The 24,996-nt window shown below is 30.3% G+C and overlaps 1 protein-coding gene and 1 long non-coding RNA gene across 5 annotated transcripts in view; one reads left to right on the top strand and one right to left on the bottom strand.

The window, feature by feature from the left end:
- The window catches only part of LOC140672407 (alkaline phosphatase), a 182,593-nt gene that overhangs the window by 143,100 nt on the left and 14,497 nt on the right, over nt 1–24,996 (top strand). The window lies entirely within an intron of this gene.
- LOC140672412 (uncharacterized) lies at nt 1,853–7,605 on the bottom strand. Of its 4 annotated transcripts, none has more exons than XR_012047886.1 (4): nt 7,587–7,605; nt 6,226–6,349; nt 3,318–5,355; nt 1,855–2,363 (listed from the first exon to the last, which is right to left on the bottom strand). It is a non-coding gene; the product is annotated as an uncharacterized lncRNA (long non-coding RNA). The 4 variants fall into 4 exon arrangements; XR_012047885.1 differs by lacking the exon at nt 7,587–7,605 and adding an exon at nt 6,857–6,963; XR_012047884.1 differs by lacking the exon at nt 7,587–7,605 and adding an exon at nt 6,722–6,861.

The following is a 24,996-nucleotide window of genomic DNA, read 5'->3' as shown; positions in this document are numbered from 1 at the left end:
GTTGTACAATGAATAATGAATAATAATTTATTATTGTACAATGAATTGTCTATTATATACCAATTCTAATTTATTTTATAAATAAATTGCATTATATACAGTTAATGACTCAACAAATAGAAGTGGGTACATGTTAGTGCGATCTCGTTGCGCTTTTTTCTTTAATTAAACACAGAATATCTCGACTTTTTATAACTTTGCTCATCTCGGCACCTGTTTCCCTCATTCGGATTTTTAATCATGCACACGTCGGTATAAATATGGCACGTGTGTGGGTATATGTATGTGTGTTAATAAACTCCGTTCCGACGATCGATTCAAACTGCCGTAATTTTCTTCGCCGTCGAAAAAGAAAGCATCCTTTTCATTGTTGCATGGTTCTAGCCTTTTAATATCCGGAAAGGATATGTCAACAAGCGACTTTTGCTCCTAAAAACAGTCTTTATAGAAAATGTTATTGAATCACACGCTCAAATTAACTGATTGAGTTGCCAATATTGGGTGTACATATTTACTGTTTTATGCGGGTGTAATAGCTGAATACAACGCTTTCTTTCATTAGAGAGTAACAATGCTTCCTAATCAGATTCGCGTTCGCCGAATCCCTGGTAACTTGATCAAGAAATTGCGGAGTCTTTTGCGATAATTGCGCGTTTTTTTGTACAATTGAAAAAGTAGATCAGAAATAAACGGGAAATAAATACAAACTAGGTCGTAATTTTAGCGATGCGATTTATTTGAATAAAATATATGACATTTGAAAATTAGCATGATATACAATATAAGATTTTTCAATGCAAAAAATGTATTATTCGGTGTCTTAGGTTCCGAAAAAAATTGAATATGTTGAAGCTTGACATCTGTCTTTGAGTGCGAAATTTATTTCTTCAATGTTACGATATTATGGCTGTCATCAACAGTATAAAAGACCATATAAAAAGTAGGATCGATTAAAATAATGATGGAAATAGTCGCAAAATTTAATGCGAGACATTAATAGCTATCAATTTTCTTTATAAAATATAAAAGATTTTTTTTATATTTGTTATATTATTTTAATATTTTACGCAGCTGTACATATAATAAAATATTTCTTCATTACGTTATCAAGTCATTTAATTGAAAATTATCTCATTGTCAATGTGTTACTTATTGAATTCTAAATTTGAAATAAGTATTTCTGTTATATCTAATGTACTGTTTCTTAATGTTTTTCTAAGTAAATAAGAAGAATAAATTATCTTTTTTAAAGATTATAAAAAATAATAAGATAATCTTTATTAAAGATTGTAATTTACATTTTCGATCGTTTATAACAAACGATTAGATTTGAAAATGGTATAACAATAATAGTTTTTACATTATGTATAATAATACTATCATACATTCTTTTATTATTATGTCAATAATAAAAAATGTGTAGTATATGTTCTACATTTTAATGTGTAGTATGTTATACATTTTTTACATACATGAAATATGAAAGATTATATGATATAAAGATGTATTAATTTGTTTAGTTTTTACATTATGTATAATAATACTATCATACATTCTTTTATTATTATGTCAATAATAAAAAATGTGTAGTATATGTTCTACATTTTAATGTGTAGTATGTTATACATTTTTTACATACATGAAATATGAAAGATTATATGATATAAAGATGTATTAATTTGTTTACATAATTTGTTTACATAATATGTCAAATTATATAAAATATACGTCGAACGTTAATATTACTTATTTGAATAGACATTAAAATAATAAAAATTGTACTATGTATTAATTTGTATTATTTTATTAGAATTATCGTTAGCGCTTAATGATACATTTTTAAAATTAATTTAGAATCGACTTTTCCCTTGTAAAAAATGTGCAGAAATCTAGTTTCTAAATAATTGCTAATTAAAAAACCAGTGACTAAATCTTTTTAATGGTACGAACAAAAAAAATGTATTTTTTAATTAATTTTAAATAGACTATGTTTAAAAAAAATTTTTTTTAAATAGACTATTTTAAAAAATTTTGAATTTTATCGATATATAATATTAAAAAGAGAAACGATTATCGCGAATTTCTGTGATTGTGGATAAAGAAAAACGAGACTCAAAAAAGATTAAAAAAAAGCTTGATTGCGTAAAAATACAATACATTTAAACATGTTCTGAAGTCAATTTTTAGATTTGTCTTATGGTTCGAATTGCATCACTTTCGGGCTGACTTAGGACAATTAGCAGTTGAATGATCTCGCAGTACGTGAAATATGAGCTCTGACTGCAGTTGGAAATATATTTTACATATGTCACATTGCAAACTTGATATTTTCTTCTTTTTTGGAATGCCATTGTTCGGAAACACTATAAAAAAGCAATTTTCTATAAAGCAAATTATTTTAGATGAATAGTATGTTATAATCACTTAAATTCGTATAGTTTATACCGAAAAAATTAAATATAAGAGTCTGAACTGTAATTTTAAAATTTATAATTTTTACATTTTAACCGTAAACCTTAAAAAATATTTTCTATGTACATACATATTGTTTATATATACATATTTCAATCTGTTGTGACCAAATTTCTGGAGATCTTACAAGATACATAGATACATACTTATTTTGTACTTCTTTACATTTTTTCCTTTTGTGTTTCTTTAATTTTATTTATATTATTGTTTTGTCCCGATTATTAAAATCGTTGTTATTTTGGTGAGACTGAAAACATTCAATTTCAAACCGCGAATAATGAACGGCAATATTAATGAATTTTTGTATATTTTTATATATATCTCTTTATTTCTCTTAAAGTTAGGTTGCCATTTTTTTAGAACATATATATATATATATATTGCTTAAATATTATAATTGAAATAGGTATCTTTATAAACAGGCATTAATATAAGTGATATAAAACTTTATTTTATCAAAATGGTTAAAATTTGGTATACCAAAAAATATTATACTATATTCGTAGAAATATATAAGAATCTGAATTGCGATTGTATGATTTTTAAAACGTGAATAATGTTTGAAATTTAAAAATAAAAGACTATATTTTATATTTTTAGCATTTAATAACACACAACAGAAATCAAGCTAATAATAAATAGTAATAACCGACTAATAACTGTACTCTTTCGAGTATGTAAAAGCATCTGTTTATAATTTTCAATAACTCTAATACATACTTGGAAAAAATTAATTTTATTTTCTTAACGGAATTTTAAATACTTTCTATAATATTAAATATTAAATATAATATAACATAATAATAAAATAAAAGAAAAATATTATATGAATATTATTTCCTTACTTTTTTACTGGTTTATTTCCTTGTACCGTGTACAAAAATTAAATGCGTTTCGTTACTGTCGTTTCGTTGTTGTCATTCGTCACTTCTTATTTATAGCTTTCAAGAATTGTTTGTACTTACGCCAAAGTTAATTTCTATGTTATAAGAACATACAAATAAATATAAATAGGTCTAAATATAAATAAAAACAAAACTTTGAATTTAAATTTGTGTGTGTGTTTTTACATATTTATGATAGCTTGTAACTGCCGTGTAATCTTGTTACAACTTACAACCGTTTCTCGCACTCGACACAAATCGTAATATAGATATTTCAAATTAAATTATAGTTGTTTAATTGATGAATCTCAACATTTGTTTTCCAATGTTAAATTTATTCCTAGATGAAAGGCGTCACGATTTTGACCAACGGCATAAAATATCACAGGTTAGGAAAAAGATGAATTAAAATAATGATGGGAATAAGTCATATATTCGAAAGTGATATCATTATTTTTATAATTGTTTTATTATTTTAATGTATTATGTGCGACTATGTTATACAATATTTTTTAATTACATTATTCAAGTAATTAATATGGAATAGTATCTCAGTATCTTATCGAATTCAACATTAAATAAATTTTGTTACAAATCCAACACATTATTTTTTTATTTTTTCTAAAAGCTGATAAGTAAGAAAACTTCAAGTATCATCATTTATATTTATGATCATGTATGTTAAGTGATTTGATTCAAAACATAGTACAAAAATTGATTTTTACATTATATGTCAATTTTATTGTGTCAATAATAAAAAGTCTTGTGTATTATATTACCTATATGTTATTCAAGGATATGAAATAATATACAAAGATATATTGATATGCATACATCAAAATATAAAGATATAGATTCATAATAATATTTATAGATAATAATATTTTTTAAATAATATTTTTAAATATATTGTACATTAAAATAATTGAAATTACACATTACAATATTTGTATTTTATATTTAGAATTATCTTGTTATTGTCGCGTGTTTTAGCATTTAATGATATTTTAAAGTTAATTTAGAATCGACTTTTGCGAAAATGTCCAAGGATCAAGTTTTTGAATAATTAGCAATAGAAAACAAGAATCTTTTCATAAACCTAGTTTTAATGTTGCAAATAAAAAATGTGTAATATTTTTAAATTTGAATTTTATAGATAACATAATATTAAAAAGAGGAGCGATTATGTTTCGCACACGCATAAAAGAATAATTTTACTTGACATTTTTATAAAAAAATTGATTCTAAATTATAGATATTGTACATAGGATGAAAAATAATATATTATACGTAATAATTTACGCACATATTTATGAGAGAATAATTTTGATATTATGTCTGTATGTTGCTTATCAATGCTTTGTGTGGACGAATATGATAATATCTATAATAATAATTTACTTACATAATACGTGTACATATTCATTATCATACATAGGTATCTACGTATATCCAACGAAATTATTAATTCACGATGATTTTAAGCGCGACAAAAATAGATGAGAAATATAATAGAAGTATATCAGAAATTAATATTTTTTTAATAGTTACTATAACTGATGCTCTCGCGAATCTCTGATTATAGATAAAGAAAAAGAAAGACTTGAAAAATGTAAAATATAAAGCCAACGTTGATCGTCATTGTCAATTTGATCTTATCTCGAGAATGATAGCCTGCTTAATGTTGCTAACGGTCCATAGTTAAAATAATGAGTTGTATGAATTGTGCGTTTGTATGTAACTTATAAGAGCATCATTATTTATACATAAAATTCATTATATACGATATATTAAAACATGTGCTGAAGTCATTTTTTAGACTGGTTTGGTTTTTTGTAGTTAGATGGATTAGATGTTGCAGGAAAATGACCTCTCTGTACGTGAGCCATGTAAACTGATCGACACGAAAAACATTTTTTGCATACTTGACATTGCAAAGATTTTAAATCTAAATTAATCCCTTTTTTTTCCAGGAAAAAGCTATTGTTTCTCTGAGACACTACAAAAAATAATTTTCTATAAAACATTGTTTTAGATGAATGGTACATTTATATGTGTTATAATCACACAAATTTGTACAATTTATACAGAGAAAAATTAAATACAAGGGTCTAGACTTTAAACTCTAATTTAAAAACTTATAATTTTTATATGACATTTCAACCGTTACCTTTGAAACATTTTGTATAAACATATTTTAATTTGTTGTTATGTCTAAATCTCAACAGATAGATTTTATTTTGTTGTATTTGTCATTTTTTTGTATTTATTTTAATTTTATTTATATTATTATTTTGTGCCAGTTTTAAATTATTTTAGTAACCGTTATTTTAACAAATTTATATTAATAAATTTTCGTATATTTTTATATATTTCTCTCTGTTTCTCTTAAAGCTAAGATTGCCTTTTTCAGAACATATGTAATTCTTTTATTGCTTCAATATTATAAACAAAATTGTTATCACTATAAGTTGGCATTTATATATTGTAAAATTTTCTTTCATCGACAAAATTTGATATATCCAAAATGTTATGTCATATTCATATAAGTATATAAAAGAATTAAGATTGTATAATTGTTTTTTGAAACATGAGTAATGTTTGAAGTTTAAAACTAAAAAGACTAATATTTTGAATTTCTTAATTTAGTTATATTCATAAAATCAAGTTATACAAATCGGTTTTCTTTTATTGATTTTATAAAAGAATATTTCTTTACGACTTTTATTATATAATTACTCTTATGTTATATAAATAAAATTCACTTTTATTTTCTTAACGGAATGTCAATGTATAAAAATTATAAGTTTAAAATTTATATTATAGAATAATATAATATATAAAAACATTATATATATAATTTTCTTACTTTTTTAATATTTATTTTTCTGTGTAGTGTGTTAAATGGTTTTGCCACTCTATCGTTGTCACTTGTCACACTTGTAATGTCTCACTTTTAACTGCCAGCACAAATATCATCTGCCACATCATATCTTCGTGTTACAAGGACAAATAAATACAAGAATTTTAATTTAAATACTTTGAATACAAGGCTCTGAATATTTACATACAAGCAACTAGAAACTTGTCGAATAAGAGCCAAACGCGGATGTTAATGTGTCGATTTCGCAGAAAATAATTTTTCTGTGAAATTGATAAGTGCGCTGTGCATATATTTTTCTTGGTAAAAATCTTGGTAAAATATACCAAGAAAAATATGTACACAGGGTATTTATCAATTGCGCAGAAAAATTATTTTCTGCGAAATCGACGCATTAACATCTGCGTTTGCTTTTTATTCGCCAAGTTTCTAGTTGTTTGTTCATTTAAATATTTAAATAATTTACTTAAGATTAAATATTTACTTTTTACTTGTTTGTAATAGCTTTTAACTATGTGTGTATCTATCTGTACAATTTACATAATACATCGCATGCGCACGACAAAATAAAAATTTCAAATTTAAATATTTATATATATTAAATTAACAAAGGACTTACAACTGTTTGGAACCAATTTGATTCTCCTTTAAATATGTTGTTGAACACAAGAATCTAAGATACACGTATTTGTTTATACGTGCGCAATCTCATGTTTAAGAGGTAAACACCTTTGAAAAAAAAAAATGGTATTACTCTTTTAAGGTTAATTAAATATTGTCAGAACTATAAGAGATAGAAAGAAAATTATTAAATAACAGGTTAACGGCTTCAAGAGTACTTTAATTTGGTGAAGAAAAATTATAAAATTTTGAAAAAAATTTTGAGTGGAGATTTTTTGAAAAAAATTAAAAGGTTTTTTCTCATAATTTTAAAGTACTCTTGAAACCGTTAAACTTTTATTTTCTATCTCTTATAGTTTTGACGATATTTGACCCCAAAGAAAAATACGGTTTTTTTTATCAAAGGAGTGTTTTACCCCTTAAACAGATGAGATTGTGCACGTATAAAAAAATACGTTTCTGTTAGATTTTTGCGTTTAACAACATATTTCAAGGAGAATCAAATCGATCCCTGACAATTGTGACATGTCTCTTGTAAGGAATTTTTTAAACACATTTTTACCTTGCAGGATACAGTGGAATTATGCTATACATATAGCATAATTTCACAGTATCTTGCAATATGAAAATGTGTTAAAATATATATATATATTGATATAAAAAAAATAACACATAACGTGTGCAATTATTTAGTTTTAACAATTAACGGACAGTTTATTGAAACTTACGTTTTGACAGTTTATATTGTACATTATTAGCTGCGATCGATTTTTGTAAAATGTCCGTTTCGCGGGTGTTTTGCAAAAACACAGGTACTTTGTACCAGACAATATCTTCGTTCTAATGCAATATTTGTACTACATTCGTGACATATTTTTCAACAAACTTGCTATTTGCCAGCAAACGAGAGCGTCGTGTAAACGAGAGTGCTTTATGGACACCGTCTCCTGGGACATCCCTCGGATGTCTCCCTTCGATTTCTCGTTTGCGCCGCTTTTCCCGACCCGTTTATCCGTGAAGAGAACTAGCGACCCACTGATTCGCGACGAACGTCCAATTGTCGGCAATCAAAAGTGGACTTTTTGCCCGATCTCGCCCAACTTTTTCGCGAGGTAAAGTTTAACGCGACCGTTGTCTCTCGTTCCGTCAAGGTGCTGGCAGATGTTGACTCGAGATTCCTAACTGACCTCGACGACGATCCCCGTCGTCGCGGACCAATACCCTGACGTGATGGGTAGAGCGTTGTTTTATATAGGGACGCGAAGTCGTCTCCATCAAGTGGAGGAGAGAGACGGTCTTCTCTCTTTCCGGCAGGACAGTTCTGGATTCAATAAGATCCAATCTACTTCGACAACTTCGTGAGCGCTCGTCGACCGTGCGTTCGGTCGCGGTTAAATTGAATCGTCGGAAAACGTAAAGGATGGCTTTTCGGCTCTGGCCGTACGTGCAGTCACAAAAAGCCGGTTCGTTTCGTTTGTCCGATAGCAGTCGATCGAAAAAATAACCCGAAACGGAAGTGCACATTGAGAGAAAGAGAGATGCTGTTGAAAGTTTTGACTAGCCGGATTTTTTGAAATCGATTATCTTGAATTTTATCGCTCGTTTTGTACGTCGTTTTCGCGAGATTGTTGGACATCTTGCTACTCCATTGAAAAGTTAATCCTTTCACGTCCACGATCAGCTGACGGTTGCGCGAGTTTGCAAATTGTAAGCTTTCGAGAGTACAAAGTTGCATTATTGTACCGAACACAGTACATAAAGTTTAGTGTTTGATATATTTTTATTTATCGCTTTTCTGTTCTCTTTTTTTATTTTTTTGAAGCGAAAGAAGATGTTGGCTCATTTTAGAAAGAACCTGGTGGAATTCAACAACATAGTTGAACCAATAACTGTAAAAGAGAGAATTAAAATTTTAATTCCTTTTAAATTATTCATGTGCATTTACAAAAGAATTTAAACAAGTTTATTTTTAGAAATAGAAGTAAGAATGTATCTAAATCTTTTTGAATGTATCTAAATCTTTTCGAAAACAATCTCCATTTGTCATATTTTTATGTCTCAATTTTTTTATTAATTGTCTGATATTATTTTTTTTAAGTGTGATTAGTAATAAAATTTTAATCTTTTATCATCTTAATTACATAATTACATGTCAATATAAAATGATTTGAAAAACGTATGACTTACAGGGCAAATTATTTTTTACAAAATAATTGTTAGAAGCAGGCAGGCAGAGATATTTGTTTACGCAATGAGTGCAATAACTTTTTTAATTTTTAAGTTAATTCTATTAACATTGCAAGCTTGCGTAAATTTTCCCAATCAGACCGAGATAAATTTACTCGATTTGCTCGAGCGGAAGATATTCAGTAATGCAATCCCTCATTATGATAATATTGAATAAAATTTTCCATGATTTAATGGAAATTTATATATGTATATATTTGATAGTAGACATAATTCAAGTGAGATAGCTTTATTAATTAAACAGTTCGCTCGCCAAACGATTCGAAGTTCCGACTAGATGAAGCTATTTTATAATCAATTAGAATAAAGTGACATTTAAAACAAGCTGAAACGATTTCGAAAAATATTTTGTATCTCTATATTTTGTTCTACTTTATCATATATGTATATCTGAAATTAATAGTACTGATAAATTGCTTATATAAATTATATATATTATTGAATAATTAATGAAATTATAATCGTCAATGTTCGTAAATTATCAAAAGTTATCCTTTTAAAATGTTTTTTAAATATGTTTAGAACGCTCTGTTAGTCTATATATACTTTTTGTGGTTGTATTTTTATCATAATTCCTTGTAGTATAAAAATCGAATGTAGTCTTCGTGTAAAGAAGACGACATATGCATGTAAATAGCGTTCAATAATAAATTTTTGTCATTTTAAACAAAAAAAAAAAAAAAAACGTATACTCAGATAATCGAAATAGTATTGATTTATTTTTCGGGAAGTGATTTTTTTTGTCCATAGCTAGAAGCGATAGATCTCGCGGAAAAGTTTGCGCCGGGTCTCCGGCATTTGCTATTCATGTGTTGATTGCCATCAATAAATAGCGGTTGTCGAGCCGGCGAATCATGCAATTTGCTCGCTGCGCGGAAAACGCGGGATACCGGACGCTTTTAATTTTTGCTTCGTCAAATTTCGTTTGCATTTGTAATTGAAAAAACAAAGAAAAATCGGGTAACGCGTGACGGACGGTATCGATGTCACTCAATTCTGGGCGTACCGGCATTTGGCCGTGTCAAATCAGATTCGGTATCGTGCGATTCCACTTTCAGATTAAAACCGCGGGATAATTTCGTATTCGCGAATCGAATAGAAATAGAACAATCAGGGATTCTGTTGCTCAGTTGTACACTTGATATCGTTATGTACATATGGTGGCTACAAAGGGTTTCGTGTAAGTCACGTGAGAAAATTCATGGCATGAGGAAAAATTCAAATTTATCAACTAATTTGAATAAAAGATCGGCGTTGAAAGGTTTAACTACTCTGTCGTAATTTAACCCCCGTCTTTGCGATCTATGCAAGTCACGTAGCAGTCACGACACTTGATTCGCCTCGGTGAAACACGTTGTTTGTCGCATCGAAATTCCGAAACGAGGTCGCGCAAGAATCTTGCATATAATAAAAGTAATGGACGTAAGCAGTGGCGTTAAATCACGCGCGCCTGACGTTGTTACGCGTGAAATACGGCCTGTGGAAGAAGGACTGATATCGCCTTTTTGTTGCAACGTTTTGCCGTTTGAATCACGACGGATAAACCAAAATGAATATGCAGTCGTTCTCTTGTATATTTTCAAGCGATTATAATCGTTTAGTGAGCGAAAACGAATATTCCAGGTAAAATTCGAGAAGATTTAAAGCAGAATAACGAGACGGACAGTCTTATTTCAGACAAGATTTTCACAAGATTTTGTCAACATTGTCGCGACTATGAAACAATGTCCTTTTTCGTCAAAACGTTAGGTAACCCGAAGACGATGCATTTACACGCGAATAACTATTTGATAAATTTAAGTTGATGATATAAAAATATCATACAGATGTGAAACTGTTTTTTTTTTGTTTTTGTTAAACGAAATGTTCTATCTTACTGTGTTTAACATTTAAAATTTAAAGATAAATTTTAAAATTTATTAAATCAAAACTTTGAGATCGATATATTAATTTTTCAAATTATAAACGACTGAAAATATAGATAGCATTTTTTTTAAACAGCTGAATTATTCGCCAAATAAATTGCATAGTAAACGCTGGACAAAATTGAAATTTATAGAATATTTACACAATATTTATAGAATATTATAGGTGAACTCATTACCTGGATGAGTAATTTGATTTTTAGCATAACTATAGATAATTAATATATGCGTGGCGTGTAAGTAATATATCGACCATTCTCCTTGCTTCCATTTTGACGCGTACGTATTACGAGTTTATAATGAATAATATTCCAAACAATTATGTGAAAGTAAATTAACAAATACGCATCATTATTTGGAAATTCAATCAATTACTTTACCTCGTGTGTGTATAATTTAATCTCAATTTCTGTAACCTAGTTATACCATTCGTCGCCGATCTGTAAATATCGTTGTTCAGACATTTTATTGGCTTATAACAATAATCAAAACATATTTTGGATATCGCATATAAATGGTACTTCACAAATATGGTTATTGTCACTAGCAGTAATCTCGTTTGTGCACGAGTGTTCGAGATATAAAAAAAATCGATTAAACTGACTTGAATGACGCGTTTGAAGAACGCCTTTTATTGGTCACCGGCATATATGTAGTATATGACATGATATTGTGCTTTTCGTTATTTTTTTCGAAGATCTATATATTTCAGTGAGTGCGCGCTATGCATGCGTATATTTTTAGAGACGTTTAATAAAAGGAATACAGACAAATTAAAAAATAAAATAGCGTAGAAATAGAGATTTATAAAACCTCCGTGTGCGATTTATAAAGCATTTCAAATAAATATTTTAAAATAAATGTCTAAATAAAAGAATTCAGAGATGAATTAGAAAATCAAGAAATAAAATAGCACAGCATGAATAAATTGGATCTACGCGAAAACTGATTGTAATTTTATTATTATCCTCTCGTGACTTGATAATAGTGCGTGTCTCACTTGAAGTAGTAATTTGCCTGTGAAATGTAACAGATTCATGATCGATTTCTCTTTTGCATCCGTCGAGGTTCTCATGGAAAGATGATGAGGCATATGAAATAGACTCTCTTTAGAATCTTATTAAAAAAGATCCGACATAATTGATCTTTTCTGCCATTATAAAATCGCTGGAAAAAAGTATTATAGTTGGATCTGTTGAAAAATTATGACACTCGAAATAATAGCGCATCGACTGAAAAGAAAATACGATACATTGAACACCCGATACATTTGAAATGTCGAAACTGACTTTTAATAATAAAATTGATTTATATGTAATTAAATCTGCAATTAAGAGATATACCAGGATATTGAAAAGATACTTTTAATAGTATTTAATATATATATATATATATATATATATATATATATATATATATATATATATATATATAAGAATTTTAATACAGCATTTAACGTTTAATTTAATGTGTAATTGTAAGTTGTTTGGAATAATAAATATTTTGTGACTAACGGCTCATTTAAAATCATAAAATTATTTTAGCGCGCTGTAGTTTCGTATGAAAAGAAGCGACATGTAATATGTATCACTGATAAAGTTTTGTTCATATATTTTTAAATCTGCGTTAATGCACTGTAATTATATCCCTGTGTGACTTTTTCGCATTACAGTCTTCACATACCGCATTAGAATTGTTATGTTTTAACTATCATATAAAATAATTATCCCTTCGAGAGCCTTATTTATTTTCTATCTCGCGTGGAAGAGAAATGTAGATTTACTGAAATTTAAAATATCATAATTTTATTTGCTTGTCACATCATTCATATCGATCCGAATCAAAGAATCTTGAATTCTTGCTTATTGAATATGAATTAAACCTAACTACAGATGTTCAGAACGATGAAGCAGGATGAAGATTTTGATAAAAAAAGACAAAGAAGGAAAAAAGCTAAAGGAAATGAGAAAACTATGCGAGCGATTTACGCAACACAGCACTTGTAACGGCTTTTATTGCTTGCCGTTCATTAAGTCGGGTTACTTTGCTCACGCGAGCATATTGGATGAAGCAATTAAAGCACGCGCCGGTTCGAGATATAATTTATTTGCCGTGGAGTTACGTAAAGTTACGCGATTGCTCTTCGAGTCCACCTTCGCGCCCATTAAGAATTTAATTGCATTTACGCCACGTTGCGACTAGCCGGTATCGATGCGAACTGCTTTAGAACCCTTAACTCGTGATCTTTCGCGCTCTATGGGGTTAAGCACCACTCAGATGGAAATTATTTACGCTATTCATGCATAAAATACGTGTCGTACGTATAGGTGCATGTGTAGTTTTATTACAGTATTAACAGAACAGTGCTTGGAATTAGCAACTCTTTATTAATAAAAAAAACAAACTCGTTTATCTTTCAGGAACTGTCTTTCGATATTGTAACTATCAGCCAATTGATTAAAATTCACTCTAAAAACAGGGAGAATGACTCTCTTGATCTGTTAAAGAAATCTTTTCGAAGAAATATTTTATAAATATTGTATTCTTCAGTACAAAAAATTTTCTAAAATATCTAGAATATTGCAGAAATTATTTTCAAGGGATCTGCTTGTTTTTTATTGAAACAACAGATTCATGCAAATTCTCCTATTTGCTTCAGGAATACAGATTTATTATAAAATAAATAGATCAGAGTTAAGACTGTAATGATGAACACTTCGACAGAAACATAATGAAGAAGTACACGCTGTTAGAGATTGCAACTGGTGTTGCGAGCAGTGCAATTGCATTCTTTGTTGCCGCAATTACTTGCCTGATATAAGTAACTATGCCAGAATAATTTGGAACTCTCCAAAGTTTACTCATTTCTTACAACGCTGAGAAACTATTCGCAGAGAGGCTATTGAGACATATTCGCCAACTTTTTTGGTTTTATTATTGGAATTTACAAGCCTATAAGAACTCTTGACTAAATTATCATGTAGATGAACTGTAGAGCGAGAAATCCTCTTGAAAAAAAATTTCAATGACTTCTATTTCGTGTACATACTATACATTTACTATAAACTTTTTTAAATAAAAGAATTAATTGTTTGAAGAAAAGTTACAATTAAACTTCTTATTCGCGAATATAATATAAACAGAAGATTTTAATTTATCGAGTTACAAAACAATATCTAAAAAAAATATTCTAACGCATATGTCGATTAATAAATTTTTACTGAAATATACATAATTATTTATTATGTGCGTCGCGCGTTTTTATACGATTGAAAGACACACTTAAGTGAAATGTGCATTTCAATTTTCACGCTTAATTGGATAAAAACTTTACCGGAGGTTCCACTTTTGCGTGTTGTCCTCGAGTTTCTCGCGAGTATTCGAAGCGAATTTCTAACGTTATGACAGCGCTTTTAGACATGCTTTTTAGACGCGGATGGTTTTGCTTTTTGTTTAGGAGAGTTTCGAGGAGTTTTATCTCGCGGGGCGTAGAAACGTTTAGAGATTTTATCTCATTCACCCTGATATCTTCACGTGAGAGGCCACACGTGAGGCGGCAGTATAGCGCCTCGGTGTTTTGCCGCAGTATGCAAAGCAAGTTCTTCTAGCGTTCTCCAGCGGAGCTATAATCGCGATCGTTAATAAAGCAAGGGATATCTCGTTTCAAGCATTTCTCTACGGAATATTTTTTCTCTTTGAAAGCATCCTTGTAATTGATAAAGAGCGAGGGCAAAATTGAATTATTCGTGCGAATCGTCTTATCTCACGTAAAAACGCGCAGAAAAGTTTATATTATACAGCAGTTGTGAAAATAGAGTTGCCAGGAAGCTCAAGGCTCTCCGTCCCCGTTAAAAATCATATTTTACTTAGGAAAGCAGTGTGTTTCCGGAGAAAAATCGTTGGAAAGTCATTTTCTCTTTTCTAACTGCTTCTTGAGATGGCGAAGAAACGATCTATCGTAAAGGAAGAAATCTTCACTTGGATTTTTTTATACGTCGGTAAAAGATGGAACTGATCTTACATCGGAAATTCTAGTCGCGTATATGTTTCTCGCATCGCAATTGCAAATAAACCTGGCAATAAACGCAACTGAAATCGACGCGAGATCGAATCGCGCGTCATCCATCCGTGAATAATGCTTTCCGTTGCTATAAAAACCAAGCGTTTCTGCAAAATTATGCAGGACTTTTATTGAGTACAGTGCAGTGCAGGATACACATCAGTACGTATGCGCATAACCACCAGAATAAAAATGCTTTTTATAACAGCGATTGCGACTGTAAAGTGTTTTCGTCGAGCGATTAGAATCTTTTGCTATTTTCGACAACAGCAGCTCCATTACGGTTGGACAAATTCGCATAAAGGCTGATACTTTTAACAGGCCAATTTTCTGCATGCAGTCAGTCGTAACATTCCGATCTACAATATCAACAATTTCGCCAAATAATTGAAACGCGTCAGTCGTGTCATCAAAACGGCGAACGTGCTCGTTCTTTTTATAAATTCGGCAATTTTATCATCAACAGTGAGGGAAACATTTAGAAAAAAATCCATGATAGTATTTTCGAATAAAAATAAAACTCAGTAAAAATTGATTATGTCGTGCATGTTTTTTTACATATTTAGAAATATCGCGCGTACAGAGGTTCTTTATTTAAATAACTGAACTCTATATGCATATATTAACGCTTTATTTAATCTAAATTAAATCTATTTTATATTTTGATTAATCACAAAATATTTGACAGAAAATGTATGATTAGTCAATTTAATTTAATTAGTCAACTTAATTTAAATATTTAATTTTTTCTCATTAAGAAAAACATTAAATAAATTCAAAAGTATTGCCTGTGCTAAAATACAGGCTCGTAATTATCCGATACGAATTGAATTAATGATCACATCGCTGCGGAATGGTTTGATTTTCATCGATTTATCCAACTCGCGCATCCAAGATCTGATTGTGAGACGTAACGAAACAGAGTGCGACTAGAAGGAGAAAGATCTCTTCTAGTGTCTTCTGATTTAATTTACTTACAAACCTTCTTGATATCCGGAATCTGAAAGTTGTGCAGGATTTAATTCGGTTTTGCATAAAGTCACAAAATTAAATTTGAAATCAGTATAATTTTATATTAACAATTAAATAAGTTAAATCGATTTAGAAATTTTAACTGGATAAATAAAATAGAGCGTGATCTGCTCGCACACAAAGAAATGCATAAAAAAAAAAAAAAAAAAAAAAATCCACTAAACTAAACGAAATGTCTTTAGATAGGAGACATTTTATATTGTTTGCAATTGTTCTTTCTCTCCCTCTTTCTCTTTTTACATATGTAATATTTCGAACTAAATTTAATAATTTTTATTCAATTTTTTGCTTTAAAAAGTTGTATGGTCCAAGTTTAACTGATCGATATAACGATTATATTTTTTTCTCATATACTTTTATAGGCTCCGTCAGCTGGAAAAAATGCGTTCATCTGGCTATCCTTTACATAAGACTAAAATAAATATTACCTCGTGTTTTATAACATATCTTCTCTGTTTTTTTTTTATTTGCCACGAATATAGTAGCAACGTCTACTTTTGATGTATATAATCTCACTTATCATTTTTAAAATATTTTTCGCGCGTAACATTTTCATCTTGAGTTTACCAAATATCGTGTGGGAAAGACTGAAAGTTGAATAAGAATTGCAGTTCGACCAAGTAATCAGATAGACGAGGTGCTTAGTGGAAGAGTGGTCGATGTGCCCAATGTATTCCGAAACAGGAAATAAACGCGAGTTCTTTAGAGACTTACAAAACTCGCCCGCAGCGGATCTGCGCTCGGAAAGATAGTTAAGCTCGTTTATATGGGACAGCAAGTAAAGCAAAAAAATTTTTACTTATAGTTACTCGCTTTGGATTCCTGCAAGTGAAGCCGTTTTTATTCAAATGTCAAGGTGAACCGAAATTATTTGTAATTCTCGCTATATTAATTTAGCTGGAAAAAACTTAGAGAACTTATGAATATTTCTTACAAGATTATAAGATTAACATTTAGGCATTTTTTGATAGATAAAAGAATATATTATTATATTTAAAATCACAAAAATGATATAATAGCGAGACAGTGTAATAATTTTTCAATGATGGAATCGATGCAATATGTCAACGATTTTTTAAATGAAATTTTGTTATCCACACGTTTTGATTTTTTTAGAGTGATTATAAGTTAGAGTTCTACGATTGTATTTTGCTAATATTTTCTTAATAACACACAATTATCTCGTTTAAAATTGTCTAAAATTAATGAAACAAAGATCGAATAATTTTTATTTCTAAAATTCTGTGATGTATATCTCTTTATCATATCTCTCTATCAAATTAATATTATAATGAAATAATTTATCCTGATATTATGCACTTCATTTTCTGTATCTGAAGAAAATCTTTTATACTGAACGATGTTATTGTCAAGACCATCTCATGAGAAAGTATAAGCTTGAGATGTCTTCAGTGTGGTTTGAATGAAACGAGCAGGGTCATCCGAAGTTCAACAAAAGCGTCGCCACTTGCGTATGTATCACCGGTTTTAGCATCCTATACAGAGGAGATGGTCATTGGATGGCGCATTTCTTCCTGTTGGCGGATCCTATAGAATATCTCGGAAAGAGATTTATAATCCGATCGTTATACACATCGATCAATTAAACTTGAACCTCAATTTTTCAGAACGAAAAAAACGCAGGGGAATTATATTTAATTCAAATTTAATTGAAAATATAATTTAAAGAGAGAGAACAGTTGCATGCAGTATCTCGTGTCTAAAGCCATTCCTTTTAAAGTCTGTGGATCTTTCCAACGATGCTGAACTCGTATATTCGAATTAATAATTTACTGCGTGATGTTTGAACCGCAATAATTTCCGCAAGATCTTTTAACGAAGCTTGTAACGAATCCTTCTGCCCTTTAATCTGGATGTTTGAACACGTGTTGCGCACATTTATCCAAAGATTCTCGCAACTACGATCTATGCATTGCAGTTGGCGTGCCATTAAAAGTAGTCTCATTAAAACTTAATAAGTATCACAAAATACAAAGACGAAACCAATTATTTTATTGAATCCTTTATAAACGTTATTTTCATAATAAATCTTTTAATGATAAAGTTCTTGATCACGTATGAAGAGAAAATGTTAAATATTAAAAGGAAACAAAAACTTTTATTATACATATGAAAAGATGATGTAATCAGCAATGCGCAAGATTTGTTGAAAACGCGAAGCTGAAAGCTTTTAAATACTTTTATAGAAAATTTTTTAATGAAAAAACAGTTGCATTCTTGTTAATTGCTTTTAATTATTGCTTTCGCAAAAAGATTCTGCATTTTAGATATATTATTTTATGTAAAAGCAAAGAAAAAAGATACATTAAAGATACAAATATAAAAAGATACATTAAAATATGCTTTTGCTTTCAATTTTTATTATTATGTTAAAAAACCGAGTATAACAAATTGAAATAAATATGCAAGTGTGTAGTTTGCGCAAATACGTAAGCAATGATTAAGATATTTTCTTTGTAGATGAGCTTTTTGCGAAGTTCTCGGTGAAATACTTAACGTCTTAATGCTTTCAAGGAGAGCATCGCGACATGAAGCTTTTAATGAGCACATAATGTATATAAAGGAAAATCTGGTGAGTTTATTTACGATCTGCCTCGTCGTGCAGTCATTGAAAATCACGAATACAAATGCAAAAGCAACACGAAAATGAAAGGCAACATAGCAGCGTCAGCTGCGCCCAAGTTAACGATCTTAAAATAACATTTGATTAATTATAACTAGCTGTGCATCCAGCAAGGTTTGTAATTATGATAAAAGCTATATACTCTATACTGTACTCTGGTATATGAAACTATTATTAATTAAAATGAAAATGTGTGAACTTGCAACTCAAAACTTGTACTTGTAATCTAGCTATAGTTGTTGTAAACAAGAAAGATTATGAAAAACAAAAATAGTATAAAATAATGTTTCCATTTTTTGATAGTTTGTTTATCTCGGAACAACAATTTTTTATCATATTTTCTCGTGAGAAATACCGTCGCAGATCGATCTCTTAATACATTTTTATCGTTAAAAGAATTGATTTTGAAATGGTCCAAGCAACTATCTTTCATTTCGAGGGCCGTAATATGGCTCTTTTTATATTATAATGTTTGCATTTGTGAATTGATTGCATTTAGAAAAGTCTTGCGCAAACGAATCTGGATAGATTCACTCGAGAGTAGATGAAAACTGCGCCGCGATTAATTCGCTAAGAGCTACGACGGCTTGCTTGCCACCTCGAGCGGAAGAGTGCTTCTTCCTTATGCCAATCGGCATTGACTGCTGGTATTCTAGAGAAATGGGTCAGACCGAAGAGCAACGCCCGGCAATCCGGGGGAGTGCGTTTATCTTTATCACAACAATTTATCACCATAAATTCAGAAGGGTGCGAGGAAGTAGCGTGACGTTTTTTTTGCGAGAACGGGGTACGCGCGTTACTTTAAATGGCACGGAATTCAGTTAAGCAAATCGTGAACTTCTTGGAATACCTCGAATTAGTCGTCTGGCACGTCAGGCCCACATCGACACGCAGGACACTGAAACCGAACATTATATATCGCGTCGCTCGGACGCGCGATACGATCGGCATGCGATATCAACTGAGAATTTGAATTACATATCGGAATTTTCCAAAATTTTAGAATATTCATTTAGAAAGACATTTTCATTCTCTTCAAAGAAGAATATCTCGAAAGAATGTGACTTGGCAGCAATTAGAATTTAAAATTATTTATTAAAATCTGATAATTTCCCTTTCTATATATGTTTGTTATAAATTTAAAAAAAATCCTCCCTAATTGTCTTAAATATTTCTGAGATGTTATTACCTTTGAAGAAAACCAGAAATGATTGTATAGTTTAATAATTCTCACACTTTTATTATTTTATTTATTATAGAGAAAAATTGCGAAACATGCTTATAATCGAAACTGATCGGGACGTTGGCACGAGGAATATTTTAGGAGGTCCCTTGGAATTCGCGAAATGTTCGTAAATCAGCCCGGTTATGTCCTGTCGGACCTATCGTGCCAGGACGACGGGGGGGGGGGGGGTTTGTGGCACGCCAGGCCGCGGGTCGGTAGAGGCCCGACCTATTAACTCAGAAATATATAAGATCACGGAAGCATATCACGGAGAGTTGTGGAAAGTTATGCGATAGCGGCCGCTCACGAAGGTGCATACGGCCTCCGAGTGAAGTTAAATTACACGGTGGATCTCCTAGACTTTTATGTCAGAGGAAGAGGGGGGGGGGAGGGTAGAAGGAGGGGACGAGGGGTTATGAGAATTCTTTTATGTGCGAATTATATGAGACTCGGCGATATCGCTGCCGTCGCGGTTGGCTTTTACGTGATCACGTGAATTGAACATGGATAGAGATTCCTATCAGGCACTCGATTTCTTGTAACGTTCGTTACAGACAATTTTATAAATGCAGACTACTCGGCTGAGATACGCTGCATTCATTTCTCTGCTGCGAAACGCAAAACGTACCTTGTTCCGCAAACGCGATCGGATTACGAACGAATTGCAATTTATAGATGTTAAATTAATTCTATTTGCCATTTTATTATTTATTGGTAATACTCTCTTATTTATATAAGTCATATAAAGCATTTATATTATTAGCATGAAATAGACTTTTTTATTGATAGAATAAAAGAAATTTAAAATAAAAATAAAAATACTTCCTGCAAATGACGTACGCAAAAAAAAAAAAAAAAAAAAAATATAAAGATCTATTATATTGATGATGCATATAATATATTTATAAAAAAAATATATAGCATTTTTTATGTATATGTTTTCAACACGAGTAATTCTTATTTTAATTAAGTGTTTACTTAGTACAATTACGAAATTTTTTTTATGACAAATGACAAACTCTTTCATGTGCATTAACAGTTTATTTATCATCACACATTTTCTTATGTTTCTAAAACCTCACTTATTGGATTAGATCAGATTGAATATTATACACAAGTAATCCTTTTTTTTGTACTGAAATATCGTGCCTATACTGTTGTTGTCAACGTGCAATTTAGTTCCTATAGTCCATTGTCTCTCGGGCTTGAATTTGCTTTTCGGAATAGCCTCTGTGATGGCACGATATTTCAGAGCATTAATTAATACTTAATGGCACAATATCGTCGCATAATCGGCTCAACTATATGTATATTGCATAAGGCTTTATCGTAATAGTGTACCTAAAACCGCGATTCGATATCGATAGGCATGAACTGCGATGCGCCTGACATTTCTTGACTAATGAAAGGATTATATTTGATTGCTCTGTATCAGGTTTATCAGACCAAGCATGCATTTCACAACCATCGGTTTTAACTTTACATCATGTAACTTGATATAACACGATGTCGATGAAATGCATTATTCACGGCACTCAAGTACACCAAGAGTACTTGCCATGTAAACGAGCGAAGTAAAAAGTTATATTCTTCATCGAGCAGAACTTCGGTATTATGTCTTGCTATTTTTTACTAAACAAGGTTGTGATTAATTTTTTTTTTTATGCAACTTTAAATCATTCGAATAATTTACTTGCGCTTTTTTCTAAACCAGAGTAGGCTACTCTCAATGTGTTTTGAGCATACTATGTATAAGTTGTACGTAAATTATGATGTTTTTCCTGCAAATTAAAGTTTGAAGAATCGATTAATAGATATTTCGTTCTGTCCATTTAAAATGATGCTGCGTAGCAGCATCGCGATAACATAAACGCGAACGTAATAAAACTGTTAGGATAATTGAACTGCTTCATCAACAGTCTTGCATAAATAAACGTTAATTCCGTGAGAGATTCATCGTCGCGTAGCGATTCGATAGACACAGCTTCGTTTACATTTACATTTTACATCGTCATTCTACATCATGTGTTTTTCGCCTGTTAGCTCAAAAACTTTGCGGGACTTATCTGTATTAACGAAATCGTCCGGCGCATCTCGAAGTCACGCTCGCACGTATACACCCACTTATCCCTGCTCGAGTTTACCTTACCAGGTCTCCAGAGGTAGACTGCAGGATATTACTTTGCCGACTTCGTGATCCTATATCTCCCCTTTCCAGTTTACCGTGTAATTCGCGAGTTCCAGCCCGAAAGGAACGCAAAGCTTCATTTCGTTCCGGACGCGCTGTCAGGACGGTCTAAAGTAGCGGCGCATTTCGCTATCCTGACGTCGGGCATTACATGTCAGGTTGGACGTTACAGATGGGCAATTAAAGTGTTACAACCTACCCCCCGTGAAGTGCTTAGCACTGGTGGAATGCGCCATTGTTTACTGTAACGAGGAGCGTTTCTTTTCACGCATAATTCAACAGTCTTATATCAGCGAACTACTTGAACTCTATATTATTAAGTATTAAGACAATTAAGTATTTAAAATTTTTACTGATTAGTTTGATTATAACAATTTCCGAAAGCTACTTTTATTTTTATAAATTAAAAATTATTATAATAGAATCAAATTCCATTCAAAATATTTATATTTCGTGATATATACTTTTTAGATATTATCTTCAGATATTATAACGGTAAATACGATCGTCTTGTTCAGTTAAGAGCCCGCATACAATTAACAAATAGATTGACAGATCATTAGGAATAATTTCCTTTCGTTCGCAAAAGTCTTCGCGTTATTTCTAGTTACGAAGAAACGGCACGCGAAACGGTAGGTGTATGCGCATCAGTCAGGAGTCATGACATGCAACGGCAACAAGCGTGCAATTACTTGAAGAAACAAGAAGGTGTTTCGGTCTATCGGGCGTAAAATACGAGGGCAAGTTTAAAGAGAAGCGGCAGCGACCGTCCCGATTAGAGTGAAACGCCGCGCAAATAAACGGTTAAATTATACATTGTTAAACGACGGACAGACCTGAACCGGCATTCGCGGCCATGGCAGTGGTGTGGTCTATTTTTTGAAGGTGACTCTCTTATAGAAAGGAAGAAAGACTATCTTGAATAAAACATATCTAGCGGGTATGTTCTGGAGTCTCCAACTCATCCCTTCACCTTATCTCTCTCTTACATCTTCTTTTCACTTTGTTTTTTCTTTTTTTTAGTCTTGCTTGAAAGGATCCGTTCGATTTTAGCGTGCAAAACCATTCGGACTACGTTACATAGTAGGATGGAATTCATGATCGTTGACAATAATAAAGTAAATATATTGCGAAAAACATCTATGTCAAAGAGACTAATACATTTAATCATCAAAAAGCCGGACCGAAACAAAATTACGGTTTGATTTTAGTTATAGTTTAATAAATATTAATTATTAGGGTTTAATTATTAGTTTTATTTCTTAACAAATAAAAGAATCTGAAATTATTTAAATTACGGTTTATTCGAATATTTATTATTTTTCGATTATGGTTTTTTAACATTTTTCTAGTAATTTATATTATTTTTTATTAGCAATTATATTTTTGTTCTTTATGTAGAAATGCAGAATTTATTTGCAGAAATTTTTGCTTCTTTTTTATATACATATTTTATTATAAAATAAAAAAAATAATACTAAATAATTATTTTATTTTTTGAAATTTAAAGGCTTAATTCTAAAAATTTCCAAAATTATTCTAAAATTATTTTTATACACTTATTGTTTTTTAGTCATTATTTCTTTCATCTTTTACTTTTCGATATTCTGTAAATTGTTCAGAAAGGACACACACACACACACACACACACACACAGAGTTAAAAGTTATCACAAATATTTAATATTTTATTTTGTTTATTTGTCTTTGTAACACGAAAATTAACTGTGACGAGTGATATTTAGACTGACAGTTAAAAGTTAGACGTTACAAGTGTAACAAGTGGCAACGATAGAGTTAAAAGTCATTTATTTAACACGCTACACAGAAAAATAATAAAAACGTAAGAAAAAATCATATATATAATATTTTTATATATATATTATATTATTCTATAATACATATTTTAAGTCTAATTTTTATACATTGAAAACATTTAAAATTTTATTAAGAAAATAAAAGTTTTAAATAGTATAAAAGTATAAAATAAAAATCGAGGGCAAAATGGTAACCTAACTTTAAAAAAAAAAAAACAGAAATATACAAAAAATTCATTGTTACATCGTTTCAATATTATTTGCGAGTGTTTCAAGTTGATATAGTGTGCGGTCTTATCAAAATAGCGATAATTTTAATTAATTCAAATATTAATTTTAATAATTGGCATAAAACAATAATATAAATAAAATAAAAAAGGATACAAAAAGAGGAAGACAAAGAAATATGTACATACGACAAAATAATATCTATCCGCAGAGATAGATTTTACCATAACAGGTAATGAAATATGTACAAACAAAATATTTGTCATGTAAAAGATATAAGTTTTTAAAATACAGTTTAAAAATTACATTAGAATATTTAAATTTTTTTGTACGATAATTTGTACGAACTTGACTATAACGTATAAATATTATTTGCCTAACCTCTAAAGCAATATAGTTAAAAAAAATTGTTTTTGTAGTGTCTCAGAAGAACATTAACGAAATTCCTCTAATTTATCTCACCAAGTCTCCTACTAAATCTCTAAGCTTTTTGTGTGTTATTTGTTACCAATGTTTTTACATGAAGTTAGATCTCATTGCTCACATACAACAAACTCATTAAGCAACAAAGAAAAATTCTAATTCATTTCACCGATACTGATGCAGTTCAAAGCAAGACAAAATTAAAAGTTAACTTTAGCACATATATGTTTACATGCATCGTGCGCAATGAAGTTTTTAAAAGTAACGATGCTCTCATAAGACACAGACAAATAATACAATTCATCATTTTAATTCTAGATCACTAAATTAGCAGTATTAAGTAGACTACT

The sequence above is a fragment of the Anoplolepis gracilipes genome, chromosome 13, assembly GCF_047496725.1.
Source record: "Anoplolepis gracilipes chromosome 13, ASM4749672v1, whole genome shotgun sequence".
In the NCBI taxonomy this organism is placed as follows: domain Eukaryota; kingdom Metazoa; phylum Arthropoda; class Insecta; order Hymenoptera; family Formicidae; genus Anoplolepis; species Anoplolepis gracilipes.
The sequence above is the reverse complement of the archived record's forward strand: the minus strand, read 5'-3'. Positions and strand labels throughout refer to the sequence as shown.